General features: G+C 43.0%; 1 long non-coding RNA gene across 1 annotated transcript in view; it reads left to right on the forward strand.

The window, feature by feature from the left end:
• LOC310837038 overlaps positions 1 to 24,577 on the forward strand; it is a 293,685-nt gene that overhangs the window by 188,444 nt on the left and 80,664 nt on the right. The window lies entirely within an intron of this gene.

Here is a 24,577-nt window from a genome sequence, read left to right on the forward strand (position 1 = left end):
TGTTGCCCCCCCCCTTTTGGCTCTTTCCCAATGCTCAGTCAGTATGAAGAGGACTAAAACAGGACTAAAAGCTAACAATAACTATGTAATAACTTACGTATAAGACTGAAGTAGGGACAAAAGTTTTTTTAAATGCCCTTCTGCATTCCTGCATTGTGGGGGTTGGACTAGATTACCCATGGTATCCCTCCCAACTCTACAATTCTATGGTTCTATCCTAACAAAGGACAAATAGGCCAGTTTCCACACAAAGGGATAAATTGGCATAACTCTGTCACCAAACTTGATAATAGTGAAAAACCAGTGGAAGGTATTTAACATGCACAGAAATCTCCCCCCCCACACACACACACAGAAAGAGAGAGCACTTATGACCTTAAGGTGGACATACTGTAACAAAAGAACCTCAAAGGGAAATAGCAACACAAGAAAATGTGATTATATTTCATCAAGAAGTTCAGTGTTATCACTTGTAGATTTAATTAGCACCATGGATTTTGGTCACACTTCTTATGTTAACTGGACTATTAATACCAATACAGTCGTACCTTGGTTGTCGAACAGAATCCATTCCGGAAGTCTGTTTGACTTCCAAAAATGTTCGACAACCAAGGTGCGGCTTCCAAGTGGCTGCAGGAGCTTCCTGCGCTCATTAAGCTGTGTTGGCTTTCAAAGAACGTTCACAAACCGGAACACTCACTTCTGAGTTTGCGGCGTTCGGGAGCCAAAACGTTTGAATCACAAGGCGTTCGAGATCCAAGGCATGACAGTACCTCGGGTTAAGTACTTAATTCGTTCCGGAGGTCCACACTTAACCTGAAACTGTTCTTAACCTGAAGCACCACTTTAGCTAATGGGGCCTCCTGTTGCTGCTGTGCCGCTGGAGCACGATTTCTGTTCTCATCCTGAAGCAAAGTTCTTACAGACTCTGGCTTAGCGGAGTCTGTAACCTGAAGCGTATGTAACCTGAAGCGTATGTAACCCAAGGTAACTGTATGTCTGTTATCAACAACCATGCTTTCTTGTAGACAGACAGTATTTAATAGCAGACTTTTCTGCATTTAATATCCTCTCTCCACCAAGTCAAAGCCTAATGTTTATAAACACTCCTGAGCAGGATGCCACAAAGAGAGCCTTGTGTCACTGTTGCTTTGCTTCTTTGATTTCTGTTTCTCTTGGTCTGTGAGTTTTGAAAGAAGTGAAGCTGGCTAAAATGCTGCCTGTGGAACACTGAAGAGTTCTGATTTTTTGTTGTTGTTCTAGCATAGCAGTGAATTATTATTATTATTATTATTATTATTATTATTATTATTATTAAAAGAAAAGTTAAAAGCTTCATTTTATAAAATCCTATGTTTCCCTGCTTTAATAACAAACAGACCCCGAACTTAAGAATTCATAGGCAGCATTCTAGACAGCCTCACATTGATGTTAATACAATACATAATAAAAAGCTGCCCATTTTTTGTTTGAAAGTCTGAATTATTTGTACTCTTCATTTACAAATGCACTTATAGCATGACATTTTGTTCATAACCATGATGCCCCACAATTTTTGTAGCCGATTTTCGGCAGATTACTGCTTCTCCATGATTTTGCTATCATCATCATAGCTACTGTATTATCAGTCAACAGATGTTGATCTGTCTTTACCTGATAATTAATACGATCTTACAACATTGTGGTTGGATTCAGTTGCAAACAACATCCCATTATTTCCCTTATGGCTTCATATATACATATTACAGTGTTATTTTTCTAGAAAAAGAGGTGCCAGAACTCACCACACATGCCTTCCTCTTTCTTGTAGAATAGTAATGGTGCTCACCTAAGAGGTGCCAAAACTAAGCTCCAGTGAGTTCCATCTGAGAAAAAGCCATATATAAAAACAAAATTCCCATCACATGTGGGCAGAAGTTTCCTTTTTCTATAGCACCAACAACAAACAACACTGATAATATATCTGTTATATGAGTACTATAGTGCATTTTTTTATGTCGTTTTTTGGTTGAAAGGCCCAGAAAGCACTGAAAAGCATATTCAAAAACAAATGTTTGTTCATCCTGCATCCATGCAACCAAAAAGCCATTACAACTGTCATGGACACATTCTACTTAGGCCCCTGGTAAGGACGCTGTGGCTCTCCAAATGTTGCTTGTGTGTCATAACCAGGGGTAGGCAACCTAAAGCCTGTGGGCCGGATGTGGCCCAATCACCTTCTCAATCTGGCCCACAGACGGTCTGGGAATCAGCGTGTTTTTACATGAGTAGAATGTGTCCTTTTATTTAAAATGCATCTCTGGGTTATTTGTGGGGCATAGGAATTCATTCTCTCCCCCCCACAATAAAGTCCAGCCCCCAACAAGGTCTGAGGGATGGTGGACTGGTCCACAGCTTAAAAAGGTTGCTGACCCCTGGTCATAACTCACCATTAGTTATGTGGGCCTGGGCTGGTGGGAGTTGGAGTCCAATGAAATCTGGAAGGCCACAAGTTCCCCATCATTGAACAAGGCAAAAGTACTCAAGGAGGGTATGAAGCATGGCCAGTGAGGTGGGAGGAGGTATGGAGAAAGGGATTAGGTCCATGGAGTGGGGCATGGCAGTGGAAGCAGCACCAACAATCTCAGTCAAGCCTTAACCAACTATCACTTGCAGATTTCTCTGCTCTTCAAGTTGTAGATGGGTACAACACTTGAGTTGGTTGGCTCTGCCTTTCATTGGGTCTCACTGTAAGAACTGCTTTCTGCCCTACCAATCTCAATGGGCACTAACAACTGCTGGGGCCTGGCCTGGCCTGGGTAGAATCCTGGGAGCTGAATAGGTCATAATCCTCACTCCCCCCACCAGCCTGAGATTCTTCATCCCTGTCCTAATGGGCAGGAAATGACCACAATGTGTGGCAAAAGAAAGATTTCCCTCCTTTAAAAAAGAGATTTGCTCTAGTTAAGAAGCTAAGCAGTTTTTTCCCTTCAATGCATTTTACGTATGAGTGCATCTATGTGTGCAATGGCATTGTACTTAAAGCGCTCCAGCTTTTAAGGGAAACAATATTATTTCCTCCACCATCCAGCTAACCTCTTCTATTTCCAAGAATTGAGTAAGTCACTTATTACCCAGAGTGAAAGCAAGGTTTCTGCATTGTAGGGCTGTTTTCCTCTGCAAAGAGGATCTTGGTTTTTCATGTTCTGATACCTGTAAAGAAAAAGCCTGCCTTTGAAGGCTCTGCAGGAATCGATCACTATTAAAATTTCATAAATATCTCACATAGCTGTTTTCATTGTCTGGGATCAAATAGAGGGGGAAATGCAGAAAGGAAGGAAAAACTTGTTAGCACATCATGCCTTAATGCTGCCTTGGTAACTGATTATTCATGAAAGAATTGGCAAAAGCTGTGAGGAAAGAGAAAGTCAAAACTAAATACAAAACTATTTCCCCTTCTCCCTTGGGCAGCCAACTAAGGTTTCTGAGCTTGTATCTTAATTTTCAGTACTTCTTTATTTAATATGTCAACTTAAGAAGGAAATGGAGGAGAAAGGCAGCCAGCAGAAATTCCTAATAAAGAGAGAACATGCTATCTTACTGCCAAAACAACAATAAGAATTAAGAATATAGGACAGTGTGGTTTTAGAGAATGCATCCAATTTGCATGACTTGGAATGTAATCCTATACACACCTATCTGGAAATTGGCCCCACTCAATGTAGCTTATTTCTGAATAACCATGCATAAGATTATTCTGTTATACTGTACTGTATACATTTTCCTTGGCAAAACAGAGAAGCTGAAATTGGGAGAACAAAAACTCTCCTCCTTTCTGACACACACACACACACACACACACACACACACACACACTCTTTCATGTGCAAACAATTTAAATGAGTTTAAATATTAAACATATTCTCAAGAGATGGGAAAACAGATCAAACAAATGTTTCAGATATGTTATTTTAATGAGAATCTCAGTTACATAAAAGACATTAAGGACGCCACAATGGAAATCATGGTAAATGTTTTCACCATGCAGAATAGATTGTGCAAAATGAAGACTGGGATTTAGCAGGAATGAAGAGAAATACTGGCGGTTTGGTATTTTAATCACAGATTCAGGTGAGTCTTGCCAGAGATGTCGCACAGTAATTTATTTCCATTTGATGTAATTTTTTTAATGGTCTCAGTTTAAAGGACAGCAGAACATCCAATTTCTCCATGTGCATCACTGGTATTCTTATTAGGAATGTATGCAGGATGTTCCAAATAAAAGAAAAGAACGTAAGCTAAATATTGAGAAAGAAAGAGATGGGTATATAAAATTTTATTTATTTTGTAGACTGTGTGTCTTTTCTGGAATCAAAGGTGTGTGTGTGTGTGTGTGTGTGTGTGTGTGTTCCTAAGGTAGTAGGATGTACATCAACAGGGTACATCAATAGTGTATACACACACCCCTTTCAAAAGAAGAAATAATAGCACCAAGAAATCTCCAGATGAGAAGGGATGTTGTCATTAAGCCTGCTGACAAAGACAGTGCTGTGGCACTTAACACTGCAGACTACTTAGCAGAACATTGAAGTCAACTGACGGAAAAAACATGCAAACCCCTTGACAAAGACATCACCATGGATCTCAATAACCACATCATTAAAACTATGCAAAACTGTACAGGCAGGGAACTTCTTAAAGAGCAGACATCTGATCTCATTGTTAATTCAATTCCCACACCTGGAAGGTTTTACATGCTACCAAAAATCCACAAAGCCAGCAACCCTGGATGCCCCATTGACTCAGTTAACAACACAACTACTAGAAGGATTTCTCTGTCTATTGACTTTAACTTACTAAACATGGTATATCAATGACACGAATGACTTCTTTCTTCAAATCGAGTCTCTAAACAAGCAGTGTCAATTCAATGCCAATACTACACGTGCTACTTGGGATGTTACATCTCTTTATACCAATATGCCACATAAGGATGGGATTCAAGCTTTAAATGAGTTCCTTACAACAGAAATTCTAGAAATTGCCCAGCAGAAGTTATCACTACTTTAACTATGCTACTGCCTACTTGTAATAACTTTACATTCAGCGGAGAACACTACCTGCAACTACAGGATTGCAATGTTGCAACTGCTGGTGGCAGAAGGTAAAATATTTTGCTACAAGAATTTAAAACTTCTGGTTTGTTAGCCATTTGGAACAAAAAAATGGGGCAACCAGTTGCTAAACATTTCAGTATGGAAGCCACTGTCTGTCAGACTTAGTATCAGAATTATTTCATTTATAGCAGCTGATGAAGGTGGAAGCTAAAGCATTTTGCCACATCCCCCCGCCCCCGTTTTGTTCATCATAGTAACATATATATTATTCTAGTGATTAGCCAAATCCTAAAAGGGATCTAGACCAATCTTGCATAATCTTTTCTGTCCATCTTTCTGCTAAAAACACACATAAAAAATAAAATCACAGTTCACTGGCCATAAAAGAATATCCGCCCTCCCTTCCCCACAGGTGGGCAGGGTTTGTGGCACTGAGCAACGCTCACCTGGGCAGGTGCCACCCACCTGCTTGAGCTGGCCTTTGAACCACCCTTGGCCAGGGAGGACAATGGACGGACGGATGGGGCTGGGCCTAAGCCTAAGGCCAAAAGAAAAGAGGCTGACTCCTGGGCTCAAGCCTCTTTTGCCGTTCTTCCTTCCAGGATCACCCATCAATTAATATTTCTTGCCATTTAATTTCAGCTTAGGTCAGCGATCTTCAATTTAATGATTTCTTCTTTACAGGCTAATATTTTGCGTTCCAGGTCAGCGGGCGTTGCTGCGGTTGTAAGCTGGTTGCTGTATTCAGAACCGGGAAGGAATTTTCCCTGCATTGGCAGGTTTCGCCTTCCCCATAGCAATTTCGTCACAACTTTGGTGGTTTTAGGCCTTGGCAAGGTAGCCTTTAGTCTAACATCAAGTTGGGGGGGGGGTGCATTCATGCTCCCTTCCCATGCGGCGGCGCTTGCAGGGCCTGTTAAAGGGCAAAACCGGGAGTCCCTGGCCCTAGAGCGGCGGCATGTAGGTCAAACTCCCCGGACGAGGTCAGTGGAAGGGCATGCTGTGTACGTTTGTGCTTTGCAGTTCCCTCTCACTGGACCTCATCTGCCTGCATATCCTCAGCCAGGTGGGCTGAGAGGGTTACCTGCCAAGGCCTGTGCCAAGTTTCCCACTTCTGAAGTTCAATAAAGTTATGGCCAATTTGAACCCATACTCTGGTCTCTTGTGTTATCATTTGGGGAAAGGGGTAGGCACCACAGACAGGGTTTAGCGCGTGTGCCCGCAATATTTTCTTTCTTTAATTTCAAAACAGTTGAAAATTGAAATTAATAGCCTCCAAAGTTTCATTTGTTCCAAAACAAACTCTCCCTTCTTCTGTGTCACTTTTGCCTCTGGAGTTCCACTTCTGGGCTGTTGTCACTTGCAGAGCATTCCAACATTTGCTCTTTCAGTTTCTTCAAGGGTGCACTTCAGGGGTTGTAATGTTTGTAAGAAATTTGAGCAGTCCCTGCAGGAAATCAGTTAGTGACCCTATCTAGGTATATTACTTGAGTTGGGCCCACAACTCTGAAGGCATGACTTCTCATTGACATGAGTCATTCTTCTGATCCATGATCAGCAAAGAAGGCAGCCTGTACATGGTTGCCTTCTTAAAAATGGCAGGAATGGGCAGCTCCCAGCCCCCAATGCCCCAGTCCCAATGGGCCTTGTGGGCAAACCCCTCCCCCAGTTGGTGCGTGTGGCATGGCCAGAGGAGGGTGGTGGCAAGTATCCAGCCCCTCCCCCATCCATTCAAGAAGATGGTGGCTCCCCGGAACCAGTCATGTCTGCATTGTGCGGCAAATGCCACTTCTACAGAGCCCCAGGTGAGCAGATATTCTTTCTTAAAAGGAAACTGTCAACTTGAAACACAATGCCCCCCCTCCGCCTCCTAGTATCCTCTTTGTAGAAGAAGGGATTTGCACAGATGACTCAGGAGGTAATTTTCAGCTCAGAAACTATTAAATTGTATTTACTGCATTTCAGAAATATTTAAGTTGTTGAAAGGTAGTGGGGAGGAAGTGTTTCTATCGACATATCATTCTCTGACTTTGAGGAGAGCAAAACACTACCTTTGTTATAATCTCTGTTGTAAAAACCTCTCTTTTGGAAAGGTATTAGCTTAAAGTATTGTTATAAATATTTCCTTCTTGACAGTGAGTAGCAGCATCCAGTCACTCTAAATGCTCGGATATATTGGTAACCATTATAGGCGCCTGATATGCTTTATGATACTCCTCCTTCCATCACACTGTATTTTGGAAGGCTACAAATACATCCAAGATAGCATGAAACATGTTTAATGTGGAGCCATGCCAGGTATCTTGCATTTAATTAGATAGTAACCAAACAATTTCTCCCTTCCCATAAACTACATCAAATCCTGCTAAAACTTTTTTGTTGCTGTTGAACATAACTTTTAAGTGTCAGATGAGCTTGTCAGAAATATATATCTGAAGTTATATGCTGCTTCTAACTGAATATCTTTTGAAACGGTAGGATTTGTGCTGTTATGTTTACTGTTTTTATAAAAGCAAGCCAACCCAAAAACCTTCAAAAAAAGTTTTGAACTACAAAATCAAACCATCCATTCTTGGTTAGGGGGATCAAGAAGCCTATTATTTTATTTGCTGTATATTTTGGAAATTTGTTAATTTGTTTTTTATGCATTTGGAACCCTTTTTAAAATATCAGGTTGTATCCAATGTTGGCCTTACTCAGAGTAGGTCCACTGAAAAGTAATGGACTTTACTAACTTTGACCTACTAATTCCAATGGGTCTATACAGCTTAGATTACAACACACTATAACCAAATTTTTGGGATCAAGCAACAGGTTTTTGTCAATGCCTGGATACAATTCAACAGCATTTTGAATAAAGATTGCAGACTGTACTAATTTTTGTTTTTCTTTTTGGAATTCCCGAGCACTGCTGCCAAGTACTTCATTTATACTGAAAGCAACTTCCCAGTCTTGCCAAAGAGGCAAGAAAATAGTTTAAATAATAATAATAATCAACTATTGACTTACATTTGCACTTAATAACATTCCTTAGAATTTGGGATTTAAATTTTGTGCCCAAATTTAAGCTGTGATCCTAAGCACTTGTTCCTGGAAGTATGTTCCATTGAATTCAATGGTGCTTATTTTTGAATCAACATGTATAGAGTAGCCCAGTGAAAGCAAAAAAGTACCACTTCTAGAATGTTTTTTTTCTGATTAAGTCCTAATTAATGGAGGTATATTTATCATTTGATGGCTGCTGTTTTATGACTGCAGTATCAAGTGGTGCCTTGTATGCAATTAGTGGCTGGCATGAATATCACAGATATTCATATTGTCTGAAACATAATCCATTTGATGCACACAAACTTCTAATTGCCATAATCCATATAGCAACTAAATTTCATTCCCTGTGAGGGGAGAAGAGGAGGCTCAGAGTCTCCATGCCCAAACTATATCCATTTATTAGATCATCTGTGAACACTCCCAATATGTATGGCTTTATTCAAGGAGGGCTCTGTCTAGTGCAGTGTTTCTCAAACAGGGCTCCAGCTGTTGGTGGACTACAAACTCCCATTATCCCTAGCTAGCAGGACCAGTAGTCAGGGTTGATGGGAGTTGTAGTCCAACAACAGCAGGAGCCCCAAGTTTGCGAAACACTGGTCTAGTGTTGTTCAGAGGTTCATCTTCTGCAGGTGCGGGGGACATTTGGCCTCTCAAAGTTGCAGAACCACAACTGCCTTCATCCCTAGCCATGGGCCATGTATTCTGTATAGTGAAATAGAATAAAACCTAATTGCACCACTACTTCCAATATCTCATTTCCCCCTACACATGTTTACTGAATCTGTGAAGGTGTCTCAAAGAGGCTCAAGTGACTGTGTGCATTTTGCAATGGCAATGTATGTGAAAAGAAACCTAAGTGTGTAGTAATTTAGTGCCATACATGCACATGGAAATTCATTTATATTCTAATTACAGGGCACAATCTTATGGGTCAGGGATAGACTGGGCAAAATATATGCCTTTACAAGAAATCTGAACCTTTACTTTTTAGGATATACCGTACATCCTTCCAGCTGTTTTTCAAAGGCATAACTTTCCCTCAATAACAATTTTCTTCCTGAGTTTGACATATGCCATACAAAATGTTTTCCTTTCCACTTCCTCCCATTTCCATATAAAGCTCTCTGTTTTGAATTCATCAGCTGCTGATTTGTCTTTGCCCACATTGATTAAGTTATTCCATTCTTGATGATCTCCCACAGCAGGTGAAAATGTGAACAATTTACCAGGGGGGGGAAATTACATTTAATATAAGTCCCGCAAGCATATATTTGAAAGCAGCACCGTGCCAAATGAGAGAATCCATGGAAGATCTCCAACAAAGCTAATCGGCGGTTCCCAATGCTCCTGCAGTATATTGCAGAACCTTTTATAGCAGTTATAGTAACAACTGAAAGTGTCACATATAAAGCTGGTAATTTTCTCTTATGAAAACCACTGCTGATTACTTTCAAGCACTTTGCATCCCCGGTTTTAATTTGCCACATTCCTGTGTGTGTGGGAACATGGCTTTAATTTTGGGGTGTTATTGTAATTTTCAATGGGGTCTATCACCCCATCAGCTAATTTGTTTCTTTCATTCCTTTGTGACCTGCACTATTAGGGTGAACCAGACAGTATTATTACCACCATCACCCTCAAAAACTAGCATGCACTTAGATACATAGGAAACTGACTTATACTGAGTCAGACCACTTGTCCATCTAGCTCAGGCATGTCCAAAGTCCGTTTCGGGGGCCTTCTGGCCCACCTGTCGATTTAATCCACCTCCCGTGGCAGTATATTATATGTCCTAAAAAAAAGCTCAACAACTTTGGGTAATCTTCAATCATAAAGAAAGCTCAACAACTTGGGCTGGCCCTCATGCATGTTTACTTCATCAAATGACCCTCTGACCCTCTGAAAAAAGTCTGGGCACCCCAATCTAGCTCATTATTGTTTGCACAGACTGGCAGAAGCTCTCCAGGGTTTCAGGCAGGCATCAACCTGGAGATGCCAGGATAGAATCAGGACCTTCTTAATGTAATAAAACCCCAAATACTCTACTACTGAACTCCACCCCTTTCATAGAATCATAGAATCATAGAGTTGGAAGAGACCACAAGGGCCATCGAGTCCAACCCCCTGCCAAGCAGGAAACACCATCAGAGCACTCCTGACATATGGTTGTCAAGCCTCTGCTTAAAAACCTCCAAAGAAGGAGACTCCTCCATACTCCTTGGCAGCAAATTCCACTGTTGAACAGCTCTTACTGTCAGGAAGTTCTTCCTAATCTTTAGGTGAAATCTTCTTTCTTGTAGTTTGGATCCATTGCTCCGTGTCCGCTTCTCTGGAGCAGCAGAAAGCAACCTTTCTCCCTCCTCTATGTGACATCCTTTTATATATTTGAACATGGCTATCATATCACCCCTTAACCTCCTCTTCTCCAGGCTAAACATGCCCAGCTCCCTTAGCCGTTCCTCATAAGGCATCGTTTCCAGGCCTTTGACCATTTTGGTTGCCCTCCTCTGGACACGTTCCAGTTTGTCAGTGTCCTTCTTGAACTGTGGTGCCCAGAACTGGACACAGTACTCCAGGTGAGGTCTGACCAGAGCAGAATACAGTGGCACTATTACTTCCCTTGATCTAGATGCTATACTCCTATAGATGCAGCCCAGAATTGCATTGGCTTTTTTAGCTGCCGCGTCACACTGTTGGCTCATGTCAAGTTTGTGGTCAAGCAAGACTCCTAGATCCTTTTCACATGCACTGCTCTCAAGCCAGGTGCCACCCATCTTGTATTTGTGCCTCTCATTTTTTTTGCCCAAGTGCAATACTTTACATTTCTCCCTATTAAAATTCATCTTGTTTGTTTTGGCCCAGTTCTCTAATCTGTCAAGGTCATTTTGAAGTGTGATCCTGTCCTCTGGGGTGTTAGCCACCCCTCCCAGTTTGGTGTCATCTGCAAATTTGATCAGGATGCCCTTGAGTCCATCATCCAAGTCGTTGATAAAGATGTTGAATAAGACCAGGCCAAAACAACTTTCACTCAAGGCTACCATCCCAGCCACAGAACTCATAGTGTGAAATATGGAGGAGGGGGTGGAATAAGTTTTTTTCCCAACAGGGAACACACTTCTTTCTGTCACACGTAGCTTGGTCCAGAAGGTCACCACTCCCTAGCTCCAACATGAAGAAGTCAGTGCAGAGCAGGTGGGGGTGGGGAGCACATTTGCAGTAGGGATGCCACCAGCATAATCACCAAGGCCTAAGAAGAGCATGAGATTTTAGGCTCTTTGCTACTCTCCTCCCAGCTCTTTATTTGCATGAGCCTGCCCTCCCTCTATTCAGTGTGAGATTACTCCATACTGCCATGCTGAACAGGTGGAATCAGAGACAGGAACATGATAATTAGCATGGTGGTTTAATCTGGTAACTTGACAGGTTTGTGCAGGAAAGGGGAAAGGTTGGAACAATTTGTGAGTAACCCAGTTCCCCCTCCCAAAGCCCCAATTCTCAGAGTGGTTTAACAGTAAATCTGTATACCCAGGTAACTCCTGGAATTGTGGCTTTCCAACCAGAAGGGAGGTCTTCTAACCACTCTCAGCATCCTTAACAAACTCCAGCTCCCAAGAATCGTTGGGGAAAACCATGACTGTTTCAAGTGGCATGATACTGCTTATAATGTATACGCCAGATGAAACCTAGAGCTGTAGCACCCCAATTTTGTTTTGCCATTCAACTATGAATGAAAGAAGTTGTGATTATCCTCCCCTCCCCACCAGATTCTCGAAATTTTCAATCCATTTCGCAGTTGCATCTTATCTTTGAAAGTTCAGCTGTGCCCCAGGGCATATTGTCTACATTCGAGCATTCAAAGGCAAACTCCCTGCTGGGATTTCTCTGCAGGAAGAGCACACTGGCAGCTGTCTGGGCAATTGACACCCATTTCACAATACTTGTGTTATATTTCCACCCTAAAGAAATGTGTTTGAAATGACACTGAAAAATGACTCAGACTTCCTCTATCCTCTAAAATAGATCCATACACTTTGACTGTGTGTGTGTGTGTGTGTGTGTGTGTGTAATATATATACTAGCAGCCCATCAAGCAGCAACAAATAAAAACTTTTCCCACTCTTGACTGAAACACAAGGGTGCAAGGGTGGAGGTGGGGAGGGGAGGGGGTTTTCGGTTGCCCAGGCAGGCAGTGGTGAAATAACCAAGACAGGCACCAGGGTTGGCATGGCTGAAGCGCAAGGCATTTTGCTGATTCCATTCAGCCCCAACTGATTGAATTGCACTCTGTCGAGGGTTGGGAACTGCCCAACTCCTTCTCTGGGAGTCACTCGGCATTGAATCCTGTCATAGTGCAAACCAAGCCTCCACGATCTCACTAGGTGACTGGAGTGCGAGATTCCAGCCGGGCAGAGGCCCTAACCTGAGCCTAGGGCAAACTATGGCTAATCCTTCTATGCTGATCCTGCCCTGTTGAATAGTGGGTAGACATGACAGACGACACAGCGACTTCTCCAAGTAGCTCTTTATTTTGTAAGCTGGGGTAGAACTGAACAGCAAACAGCTGGACCTGAGTGAAAACTACATACACAATACTCCTGGTGGCCTGGGTGAGAACTTCAATACATAACACCCCTCCCCACCAAGATAAGGCGTTAGTTACAATCATAATGGTTTCCTTATATACAGCACTACACGTAATGGTTCAATTAGGCACAAAGCATATCGGTTACATTTCACATTACTTCCATTAGACCAACAGTGTTACATGTCCAACAACATAGTCCTTTAAATACGGTCTACTGGCCTTGTGGATTTCCTGGGCGGAGAGTTCAACAGCTTCTGAGGCCACAGCCTCCTCAGTGGCTTTCTGCAGCGTGAGGTCTGGCTTGGCGAGAAGATGCCATTGCAGACGGATGTCCCGGACCCCACAGATGATTTGATCCATCAGGGCATCATCTAAGTCTCGGAACTCGCAGTGCATTGCAGCCTGTCGCAGGGCGGTGGTGTAGTTGTTGATTGACTCCCCCTCTGCCTGGTTCCAGTGGTAGAACGCATGGTGGGCAGCAATCTTGGACAGCTTTGGGGTGTAGTGGTTGCAGAGCTTCTCTTGAATCGTGTCTCAAGGTGCTGCCTGGACTGCTAGAGGTGCAACCAATGCTCGGGCCGTCGCGAACACTTCGGGGCCACAAAGGCTGAGGAGAGGCCCCGCTTCTGCTCTACAGACCCTCTTGTCGGCTCATTTGCTTGGAGGTAGCAGTCAAACCGAGTGAGGTAGGAGTCCCAGGATTCAGAGGCTGGGGCAAACGGCGGTAGAGGCACGAGTGAAGCCATGGTTCCGATGCCGATGTGGAGGCAATGGATGGTGCACTGTGCTCTAGCCAGAACGGTCAGCTCTGTATTGGTTCTGCTCCGTGATTTCGCTCAGTGTTTCAGCTCCGTGATTCAACTCATCTCAGAGGGTGGCCGCGTCTGGCTGTGCTCTGATGTCCATCGATCCCACCTTCGTCGCCAGTGTTGAATAGTGGGTAGACATGACAGACGACACAGCAACTTCTCCAAGTAGCTCTTTATTTTGTAAGCTGGAATAGAACTGAACAGCAAACAGCTGGACCTGAGTGAAAACTACATACACAATACTCCTGGTGGCCTGGGTGAGAACTTCAATACATAACATGCCCCATGTTGTTTCTGCTCACAGTTTACATAGCCAATCAACACCTAATAGAAGTGTGTCTTGGCTCGCTGAGGGAAAGGTGAAAAACTCAAGAACCTGTTGATAGAGGTTGCCAGGAAAAAAAATCCTTTCTGGCTCTGTCAACTATTAACCCAAATAGCTCAGTGAGGCTCTAACCCAAAGGTGGGTGGGTGGGATGCCCATGGGGCAAAATGGCCCCTATGTCTTGTTGGTGAGGCCTTTCAAGGCTGGGCTGGCAGGTCTCATTTTGCTGCTTGAGTTGAAATGACATTTTCATTTAGCAATAATTGTGCCTTGGATTAACCTGTTCAGAGGATGCTGAAGGAATTGGAATCAGGCAGTCATGAATCCCCAGATGATTCATCAAGCAGCATTCAAACCCTGGAGCTATTCTGTATGGCAAACCATTCCAGATAGGAGCTGCCTGTAATAAGCATATCATAGCCAATGAGGTTAGTCAGAGGCACAATTATAGCCCCTGGCGGAGAAGTGGTGCCTATTGGCACCTATTTCTGGCAATATCCCTGCAGGGTGGAATTACACTGTTTCCTGCAATGCTGTACTCATTTACCTGAGAGTAAGACCCATTGGACTCAATGGGCATTATTTCTGAATTGGTATGCATAGTGTGTGCAGCTCAGCCTGGAGTATTCTGTGGAACCACTGACTCACTATAATATTGAAGAGCTATTGAATGGAAAGTACTCTGTTTATGGTATAGAGCATTATTATCATTTTTCCATTTCCATGGAATAAATGCCATGGAATAATTCTGCCTTATGGAGCTATTGAGGACAACGGCTGACTGTGCATATGCGCTCAACATAGATGGGATTTCTCTGAAGGAGCATATGGGACAGTTGACAGCAGACAAGGGAGAAGGCTTAACAGGCTGTGGTTCTATAGTCATTTCCCTGAAAGTAAGTCCCCTTGAACTCAGTGGGACTCACTTTGGAGAACCCTTCCTCATTTTGAGGATTCTGGCATGGGTGTCATGAAATACCCACAGAAGCACAACTGATCACTCTGCTCAGTGATAAAGTTGCGGGCAGAAACCCCCTGAATGTTAAAAAGGTGGTAGTGGCACTCTCAGAGCCTTGGGAGGTAGTGACTGTACAAACCCACCCACTTCTCCTTGTAAGTCAACATTCTCATTGTGGTTAATGAGCAGACCATCCCTGAACTTGAGGACTTCTGCAAGCCAAGCATTTGTACTGACTTTGAGATATGGCACCTCCTAACTGGTGGTGGTTCTGTATCACTAGCCAAACCCCACATGTGGTATGTAGGGGGGTTTGTGTGTGCACACACCTTTGTTCTAATCCATTCCCAACTTTCCCACATTTGAGATCTCACGCTGACAGGTTTTGGACAGTCCCATTTTCTACTCAGGCTTTGGACAAATGGCTTTCTGGTTGCTGCTAATTTGACAGTTTTGTGAGTGATATTTTTTTTTAGACCTTAAACCCTCCCTCTTCTTCCCTGCATCCTCCCCAGTTTTCAATCCCATTCAGAAAGGGAGATGATGGGTATGCCAAGCACAAGCAGAATACACTGGGGAATTCACAAGAAATTGCAATAGCATTTTTAATGGGATGTTCTACTTCCAGATTACTCTGGGGGAAACCTGGATTTGTTGTAATAGGGAGACAGTGTGCAGTACCCACAGACTTCTTTCTTTAATAGAAAAAAACCTCACTCAGGGAATGAAACTTTCTGTGGAATGGAATGAAGCGCTCTCTCTCTCTCTCTCTCTCTCTCTCTCTCTCTCTGTGTGTGTGTGTGTGTGTAAAAGTTGACAGTTCATTTTGAAACTACAGCTGAAGTTTGGCTTAATATTTATGAAGCTCCCCTAAATTAGGAAGCATCACATGATTTGCAAGCTGTTCATTTTGTTGGCCATCATTGCATATGAAGATTGGTAAATCTTTATGACTTAAACATTTTGGCCTATGAACTTTTATTACATCGGATCTGCGCCACTGTCTGGGAGCCAGACATGTGATTAACACAGCATGAGGGCTGAGCTCAAAGGAGAGAAGGCTGGGTGCGAATTGCAAAATAGGACAGCCTTGGATCCAAAAATCCTACCAGTATGTGAAGCTCATGCTGTTTCTAGCACAGAGAGGTGAAAGGACCCCTGGCAGAAGAAGAGTTGGACAGAAATCAGAAATGTGGAAATAAATTATGCAGGGAAACTGTTGAAAAAAATTTCCAACTCCAGGTTTGAATTACTAATGTTGACCTATGCTTTGAACCATTCTCTGCTCTCATCTGGTTGCTGAATTGCTAATCGAGTCAGTACTGGGGGATGTTTGTTGTAAAATAAACAAGTGCTACTTTTCTCCCCATTCCCCCAATATAGTCTCAGCTGGACCCCCTGTTAAGCCAGAATACATAAATTTAGGCATATCCAGTTTAGGGTCATGTGGATTTTGCAGTTCGGTAGAAGCAGGATTTGGTATTCAGCCTTCAGATAACTTCAGTTCTTATTATGTTTTTTAAGTTTCCACCATTGAAGTTGGATTTGCAGTTTTGTGGGCAATGTCCTGCAAAATATCTGCCACCAGAGAGGAACTCCATGGTGTTAGATTTGTTAATACACCCCATGCATCTATAAGGCAGATGTAGCTTGAAGTCTTTTTCCTTTTCCTTTTTTAAAACCCTCTGCTAGCCATGGAATTGAGCTTCTTGTAAAAATGAAAAGCTAACATTGGCCATGATTTTCTCTGGGCGTCACCCTGTCCCTTGGCATTTCCATGGGGAAAGTGTGTACACTTTTGATTGGGCATTAGGGTACAAAAATGTGTGATCCAAGCTCCGGAGTTTAAATGTTTGGCTAGCATGGACAGACCCTTCCCAAGCATACTTTAATTATTTTAGAAACCAGGTGACAACAGGTCTTTAAGGCACTTCAAATGTTTTAGTTGTGGAAAGTTGTTGCTTTTCATCTGTTGCTGTGTTGTTTTGAATTTTCTCTCTGAAATAGGCCTTATTTTATTTATTTATTTATTTCATTTTTTATTTGTTTTTAATTTTATAGGATAAGTTGAACATCAGCAGGATGCACAAGGTACATAAATAAATAAAGTGCGAGAGTGCTGAAGCAATTTCCTTAAAACCTTCTGGGCTGGTAACCATCACTGCATCCTCTAGTGGCTCGTTCCATAGTTTCAACAATGCACTGACTTGTGTCTCGAAATGTGCTCCTTAATACATTAACTGATTCTGGTGTATTTATTATGTTTCTTCACCTCTTCATTCCCTGTATTGGTTCCTTCCCTCTTTTCCTCTCTTTGTGCAGTGGTCAACCCCGGAGCTGGATTAATACTTCTAGAGACCCTAAACACTGAATCCCATATGTAATTCAACATAAAAACAATACTATACTGCAAAATAAAATTCTGTTTTAAAAGCTCACATGTATGCTGAAATATACATCCATGTCTGACGTGTGACGATACCCTGCCACTGCCGCAGTGAAATCAGATACAGGAAAAGCTTCCTGTTCTTCTTACACAGCAGCACAAAGGCTTTTGAATTTTTCGCCTGTTAGCTCTGAGTAAAAATACATAGGACTGCATTGTTAAAGTTGGGGGGAAATTGTTTCTTTTGTCTATCTTATGATGTGTCTTGCTCTGCCTCTTCTTGTACAGAATGCAGATACATCTTTTACCCACTAGCCCCATGATAACAAAGAGGAGCAATCTCTAGCAACAGCAAACTACTGAATAATTCTCCAGCATGCAACCACTATTAAAGAGATTATGTGGAGGCAAAACTGCAGCATTCCGTGTACCATATTAAGGTTATTTATGGTAAAGAAAAGCAAACTATTAATTTTTTATTATGATAAAGCTTTTCCAGCAAGTACCACTCAATACCAATCAAATAAATTTTTCAAAGTATTGCTGTTCTGTGACAATGTGTTGCTCCCGATCTCTACTCCTTCCTTCTAAGCCTTGTCAACACATGCATCCTTCCCACTCTCTTTTTGATTATTTAAAATCCCCCTATTGCTTTGAATTGCTGCAGACTACAACCCAGTTAAAATGAATCTAGTGCTCTTCTGGTTGAAGCACATGGTGCCCTTCAAGTGGCCTTTTGTTTGTGGTTTTTTCTTTTTTGACAAAAGGGGAGAGGAGGTTCAAGTTCTTCCTGCTGTGGTAGAACACACAAATGGCCACTCAAATAGTCAAGGCTGCTAGGCTCATTCACTGGCTTTGTTCGCTGAATGGGTTTAAGCTGAAGGATGTGTCATTTAAATCCACCCAGGATATTGTTGTAATCAGAAGTGTTAATCAATTGTTATGTACTAAGCTTGGATCCTAGAATGCAACAACTGATTGGCTTGCAAGAAAAGACCAATCAGGCTCCAGGAAGGAAGCAGAATCGGTCAATCAGACGGGACTTATTGTGTAAATAATGTATATAAAAGCCTGAGGTTTGGGGGGCAATTGAATCACTGTTTTACAGGCTGCAATAAAGAGCATGGAATCACTACAGGACTCTGAGTATATTTCACTGGCAACGAGGATGGGATCCTGCTGAGCTGTCTGCTGCACACCGTACACAGCTGCCACAGGCAACACAGCATCACACCACGCATCCAGGCTACAGCTCCAGGACCCAAGGACCCAGAATGGCGACAGACAACATCTTCATGCTGTTCAGCCCAGCCTCAGGAGACTGGGAAGGATATGCCACCCACTTCCAGTTCCTCCTGGAAGCAAAGGACGTCACGGACACAGCCAAGGAGAGGGCAACCTTCTTCAGCGTATGTGGAGATGAAACGTTTGAGATTGCCCAAGCCCTCCTCGCTCCCGCAAATATCGCAACCGTTTCCTATGACACGACAATGGAACAGCTGAAGGGGTACTTCTCACCACAGCCCTTGGTGGTACCGTGTTGCAATGCCTTCTACACAAAGCGGCAGCCCCCGGAGAAACCATAACCGGGTATGTGACCTCCCCCTGCCAGGCTGCCTGGCTCTGCAACTTCACAGAGCTGGAGAACATGCTCCGCGACCGCCTCGTGGCTGGCCTGAGGGACAAGAAACTGCAGCGGTGCCTCTGTACCAAGAAGTACCTGATGTTCCAGGTTGCCCTAGAGGAGGCTCTAGCAACTGAAGCTGCCAAGAGGTCAGCACAAGGATTCCAGTCAAACGTGTCATCCCAACCGAGGGTCCACCACGAAGACCTCACTGACGACTCGGAATCCGACCGAGAGGACGTGCACCGAGTGCAGCAGCACATACAAGCCACATGCCCACCATGACAGCCTTGTCCAGAAGAGGGGAACTCCACAAGCTGCGGGGAGAGCCATGAGCAGAGGACTTGCCATTTCTGCAATGCAGAATGCTGACAATACAGAAAAGTGGGACACATGGCCTGGTCTGCTGTGCCCGCCCTGCCCGACGCCTCGAACCAGATGCCCGATCCAAGAGTCCCTGGCCCCATGGTCCGACACACCAAGGCAACTCAATGGAGATCACAGACTGTCAGGCATACCAGTTGCCTCATTCTAATGCGAAAATTATTTACATCAAGGTACAGATAGAGGGAGCCCCGTGCCGCATGGAGCTTGATACAGGCTCAACCCTGTCCATAATCTTGGCATGGACATTAAGGAAATTGTGTCCCAGTGGCGGCTCCAAGTCCTCCAGGACTTCCAAAAATACAAGTTCCCCATGATGGGGGTGGGAACCTTCAATGTACAATATCGAGGATGGAAGCGGTGATTGGACTTGATTGTGGTCAAGGGGCCCTACGTTAGCTTACTGGGGTTGGCATGGTTTGGGCCACTGAGGCTAGCCATCACTGGGGTGAACTGCACCAGCTCCCACATGGACGCCATCTGCAAAGAGTTTCTGGTGGTTTTCAACGGGACATTGGGACAATATGCTGCCCCCCCTTTGGTCTACAACCCCGCCGGGTCCTGTTCGCCCTTAAACCCCGCATTGACGAGGAATTAGACTGGCTCATGGAGCAAGGAGTGCTCGAACCGGTGCCTAATGCCCCCTAGGAAACCCTAATCGTCACACCAGTCAAGCCCAACGGCTCAGTCCACATCTGCGCAGACTACAAATGTACCACAAACAAGGCCCTTACTCCTCATGCATACCTGGTGCCAGTGGTCAGCCATGTCCTCGCCATCCTGGGGGATCTAACAGTATATTTCATCAATGGAACAAATAAACAGCTGAGCAAAGTGGAGTTTTTCAAAAGTTAAGATTGTTGTCAGGGCTGAACCATAGGCAGTAGCCAGAGTGAAGTGAGAAATTATAGTAGAGTTGGGAATCCTTGGGCGGAATGTGACCCTTCGTTCTTCTCTATCTGGTCCATGGAACTTTCTTCAGGCCACCGGCCTTACTTCTCACCCTGAGTGGTTTTCCCTGCCTGGAACATATCCTTGAATGACAATGCATCTTGTTTTTATGGCTGAAGGATTGGCAGAGGATGTGTGTATGACTGCAGAAACCAGTTCAGAGGTAAAATTTGCATGCATCGCTCCACACACTTTTGCACCTGGCACCACCCATCACTGGCATGTAACCCTTGGAACATTGACCTAAAGAGTGCAGGGGTGTGACCTGGGGTCAATTCCAGGGGTGAGTTAGAGAGGCTTGAAGGGCTGAATATTTCTTGCGGTTCCCCACCCCTTCCCTAGAAGATATTCCAAACTGCAGCTCCAGGGTCTCACCACAAGAGGCTGCTGTATGCAGAGTCAAAGGTTAATTCTAGTCAAGATCATTCCTGACAATTGTAGACAATGCACTCTGTAAGGTTAGAATTTTGAGCAGCTGCTCACCCATAGTACTTGATCCATTAACTGATTGCCCAAAATGCCATGTTTTCAACCACATACACCCCTGGAGTCAAAAATTCTGTCTATAATTGTCACCTAGAAATATATTCCAAAGGGAATATATAACACAAGCTGGTTCCACAGGGTGCAGATGAACCACAGCTTATCAATTTCTTATGATGTCTACCCCTTTTGACATAAATGATGGAGGAAAGAGATACAGATTCATAGCCTTTGGACAACATATTCAACAGCCAATCTAGATTCTTTCCACTGCTCCAGGGTCATTTGTGACCAGCAGAAGTATGGTGACATTTGGGAGGAAATAGGCTGGATCTAGACATATCAAAGAAGCATTTCAGTTTAAAGGATTGTAAATTTACACAGAGAAAACAGATAGAGAAAAACGGTACTCCATCTGGTGGCACAATGTTATATCGCATATACAGAGCTTTTTCTTTACCTGTCTAGCTGAGTTCATAGCCTGACATTCCTCAATTTCTATGTGGAGGTTTACCATTTATTAAGATGGAGCAGGGGAAACTCAGGCCAAGGGCCAAATGTGAGCCAACCCTTTCCATCGGTCCCTCGGGACTCTTCCCAGGCTCCCTCTCCTCAGTCCCATCCCCTCTCCCCAGTCCATATCCCTCACCAGCCCTACTTTGTACCTGCTTGACAGGTTTTGCCCGGATGGAATATGACCTTGAACTCTGATGATGCCTCTTGCTTCTCAGGATGAAGAAAAGGGGTGTGTGTGTGTGTGTGTGTGTGTAGAAACTATCCCCCCAGAAATTTGCCCATTAGGGAATGTGGTCCTTGGGGATAAAGGGTTCCCTACCCCTGACTTTGACTTACAGCTGTGTTGAATTGCTCCCATCATGTTTAACATGATGTTCAATGCATATTTTTAAAAGTACAGATTGCACCCATGGGGTTGGCTAATTGATATTGGAATCAAAGCAGATGGCAAGCAGGAGGTTTAACCCATTGCTCCTGTGCTGTGGTCCTTGTTTGAAATTGCTATTTGCATTGAGGGGAAGCAAAACAAAATCCCTCGCATTTGGTCCCCTTACAGCCTGCTGTGAGCTCTATAATTGTCATCCCCTTGCCAAAGCTGCAATTTGTGCTTTTAAAAAAAATCCAAAGGCACATTTAACATTACCTGTGGTTTGACCCTCAGAAATTTAACATCCAAAAGCCCTAGGGAGGAAGCTGAATGCTGAAGACTGATGACCCTAGCAAACTGTACTGCAAACTATACTACAGTGCTCTTTCTAGAGGGAAAGTGCTGGTACCATTATTATCAACTTTCAGGTGCCAGTCAAAGACATTTCTGTTCACCCAAGCATTAGGGTCTTAATTGGGATTATAGTATATGTTGATACCTAAACCTCTACTGAAGTCCAACTTTTCAGTAGGGTGGGGTAGGATTTGTGTTATTGTCAATTGTTCTTTTGTATTATGCATGCTTTTGTAAGTCACTCTGAGACATTTTTATAGTAAAAACAAGAATAGTAATTCATCTGGGAAAGGCTACAGGAATTTGGAATGCATGCATTTGAATGATAGTCAGAATCAAGTAACTTGCTCCTGTCATGCTTTCATATGTCTAGCTGGATGGTGTCATTTCAAGCCTACTTCTTCACACTTATGCCCCTAGCTGGATTGAGGAAGGTGTGTTTCATTTCTTGGACCAACCTTTGAAATGCAACAATACCTATTAGTATGCATAAACTGTGGTGTGTGTGTGTGTGTGGAGGGTGAGCATGTGTGTTGCTTTGTAGCATTTCTTCATCTTACTCACCATGGTTGGTGGCATAGCATCTTTCAAAGTCACAGCAAAGTAATGAATCCAGTGATCAATATGTAATTTTGTTGCATCCTTTCAGTATTGTGGGATTAATTTAATGGCGGAGGTTAACAGAATGTCAATGGATTTCTTGGTGTGAATATCAGGAATAAATGTGCTAAATTTAATTGTTTGAAGATCATTAAAAGCCGGCTTTAGCAATAATTGTGCCTTTTAATGTTTCAGATAATGTCCCCATTAGTGTAGAAATGGTGGGCAGGAGCTGAAAACGGAACTTTTCAGTGATGTAAATGAGCATTTATTTTCAATTGATAATTTTGATGTTGATATCTTTGCTGTCAAAAAGAAAACTTCATTCAGGAGGAAATATAAACACTCCGCTGTAATAAGGGGAACAATAAGTTGTATCCAATGCTAGTCCTACTCAGAGTAGATCCATTGAAGTTAATGGGCAAGACTATTTTAGGTTCACTAATTTCATTGAGTATACTCTGAGTAGAATTTTGTTGCATACGGCCTTAGAGTTTCTATCACTACAGAGCAGGTTTTTCCTTGGAAAGGAGTGAGACAAGAAAGAAACTGCTCAGACCTGTGCCTAGAAGGTGTGGGTCAAACGGAAAGCCTCCAGACCCATGGTTTCTAGGCATGGCAAAAGGGGAAGTGTGGACAAGCCCCTACTTTTATTAACATTTTATATCTGTTCCCGGCCCCAGTCTAGCCAGTGTTATGCTTTCAGAGACTTTTGAGTATGACAATGTTCTTGGCTCACTTTTTCAGGGATCAGAAACCATTGCCTCTCTAGACGGTGTTGGACTGCACCTCCCTTTATGCCTGACCATTGGTTATGCCAGCTAAGGCTGATGGGAATTGGAGTCCAGCAACGACATCTGGAGTGTCACAGATTTCCCTACTTTAGCTTCATCATTGTATTCTCTCAACTGAGCTTAATACCTTTGATATGAAGATATGAGTTCCATCTGCCTTGCTTTCAATATGACTAGCATTCAATGGTTTCACAGAATTCTTCCTCCTGTGGATTTTTTTTTTGATGGTCCAGCAATGGTCCAGGGAAGGCCCAGGGAGAAAAAAAATGAGGCAAATTACAGGTGGGACAGTTTGTTCTCAGCATCTGGTTCTCAGCCAAGAAATTGTGTCAGAAGGTGAAAGTTCTAGTTTTAGCTACATAATGAATAATGACTATTTAAGAATAATATTCATAGATTTATCAGGCAGATAAGAGGTTTTCTAGTTGTTAGAGAACCACAGCACCTGTGTTCAGAAAAATCTGTGCAGTTTGTAATTGGACACTGCGTAGTTCAGTTGGGTCTCAACATCTTTTATACAGAGAGTGTAACTTCCAATATAGCCAGTGCCTCTTGCACATTTCAAGAGGAAACCAACAAGAGAGGGGCTATGCAGTCCTTTCAGGGAATCTTGCATGCCTTGCCCTAAGGTTCCTCATAATTCAGTTTCATAGACATTGTGTGTTTAGCGTGGATTTTGTCTATTCAGTGATACCTGTAAGTACGTACATTGTGCAATGGATTTGGTAGGTCTTTTATGAGTTACAGTTTTCAGCCTGAACCTACTGCCAATGACATGCTTAAATCCAAATGATTGCATAGTATAACTGATCACTCTGGTTTATGATAAATATGATATATACTCTGGTTTATGTTGTCTTTTTTAAGTATCTAAAAGTAGAAATTTCAAAAAAGGCAAATACTGCCATGTGTTCATTTTATTTAAATGTTGTGTTAGGGAGCAATTATTTCCAACGCATTCAAAAATGGAACTGATTTGTTTTATATCGCAGTAATATATAACTCAGATTGTTCTTATTCCATGCTGACAGGTGAAAGAAGAGCTAAGATATATGAAGTCAATAATCTGAGTTTACTCTGCTGCAGCAAAAAACGAGCAGTTCCTTTGACGTTGCTCCATATATGCTGTCAGTGAAGGATTTTTCTTGTTTCAAAGCCTTTCCCACATCATTTATTTTAACCTCGCATTCTGTTTAAGTTGCACCGTGTTGTGATACAAGCCAGAGGTCTGGATGTGGGATAATTTGAGAATGAATGGTGCAATCATATGAGCCACTGTACCAGCAAATAAGAGTTT

Source organism: Podarcis gaigeae (assembly GCF_964106915.1).
Source record: "Podarcis gaigeae genome assembly, chromosome: Z".
Lineage (NCBI taxonomy): Eukaryota > Metazoa > Chordata > Lepidosauria > Squamata > Lacertidae > Podarcis > Podarcis gaigeae.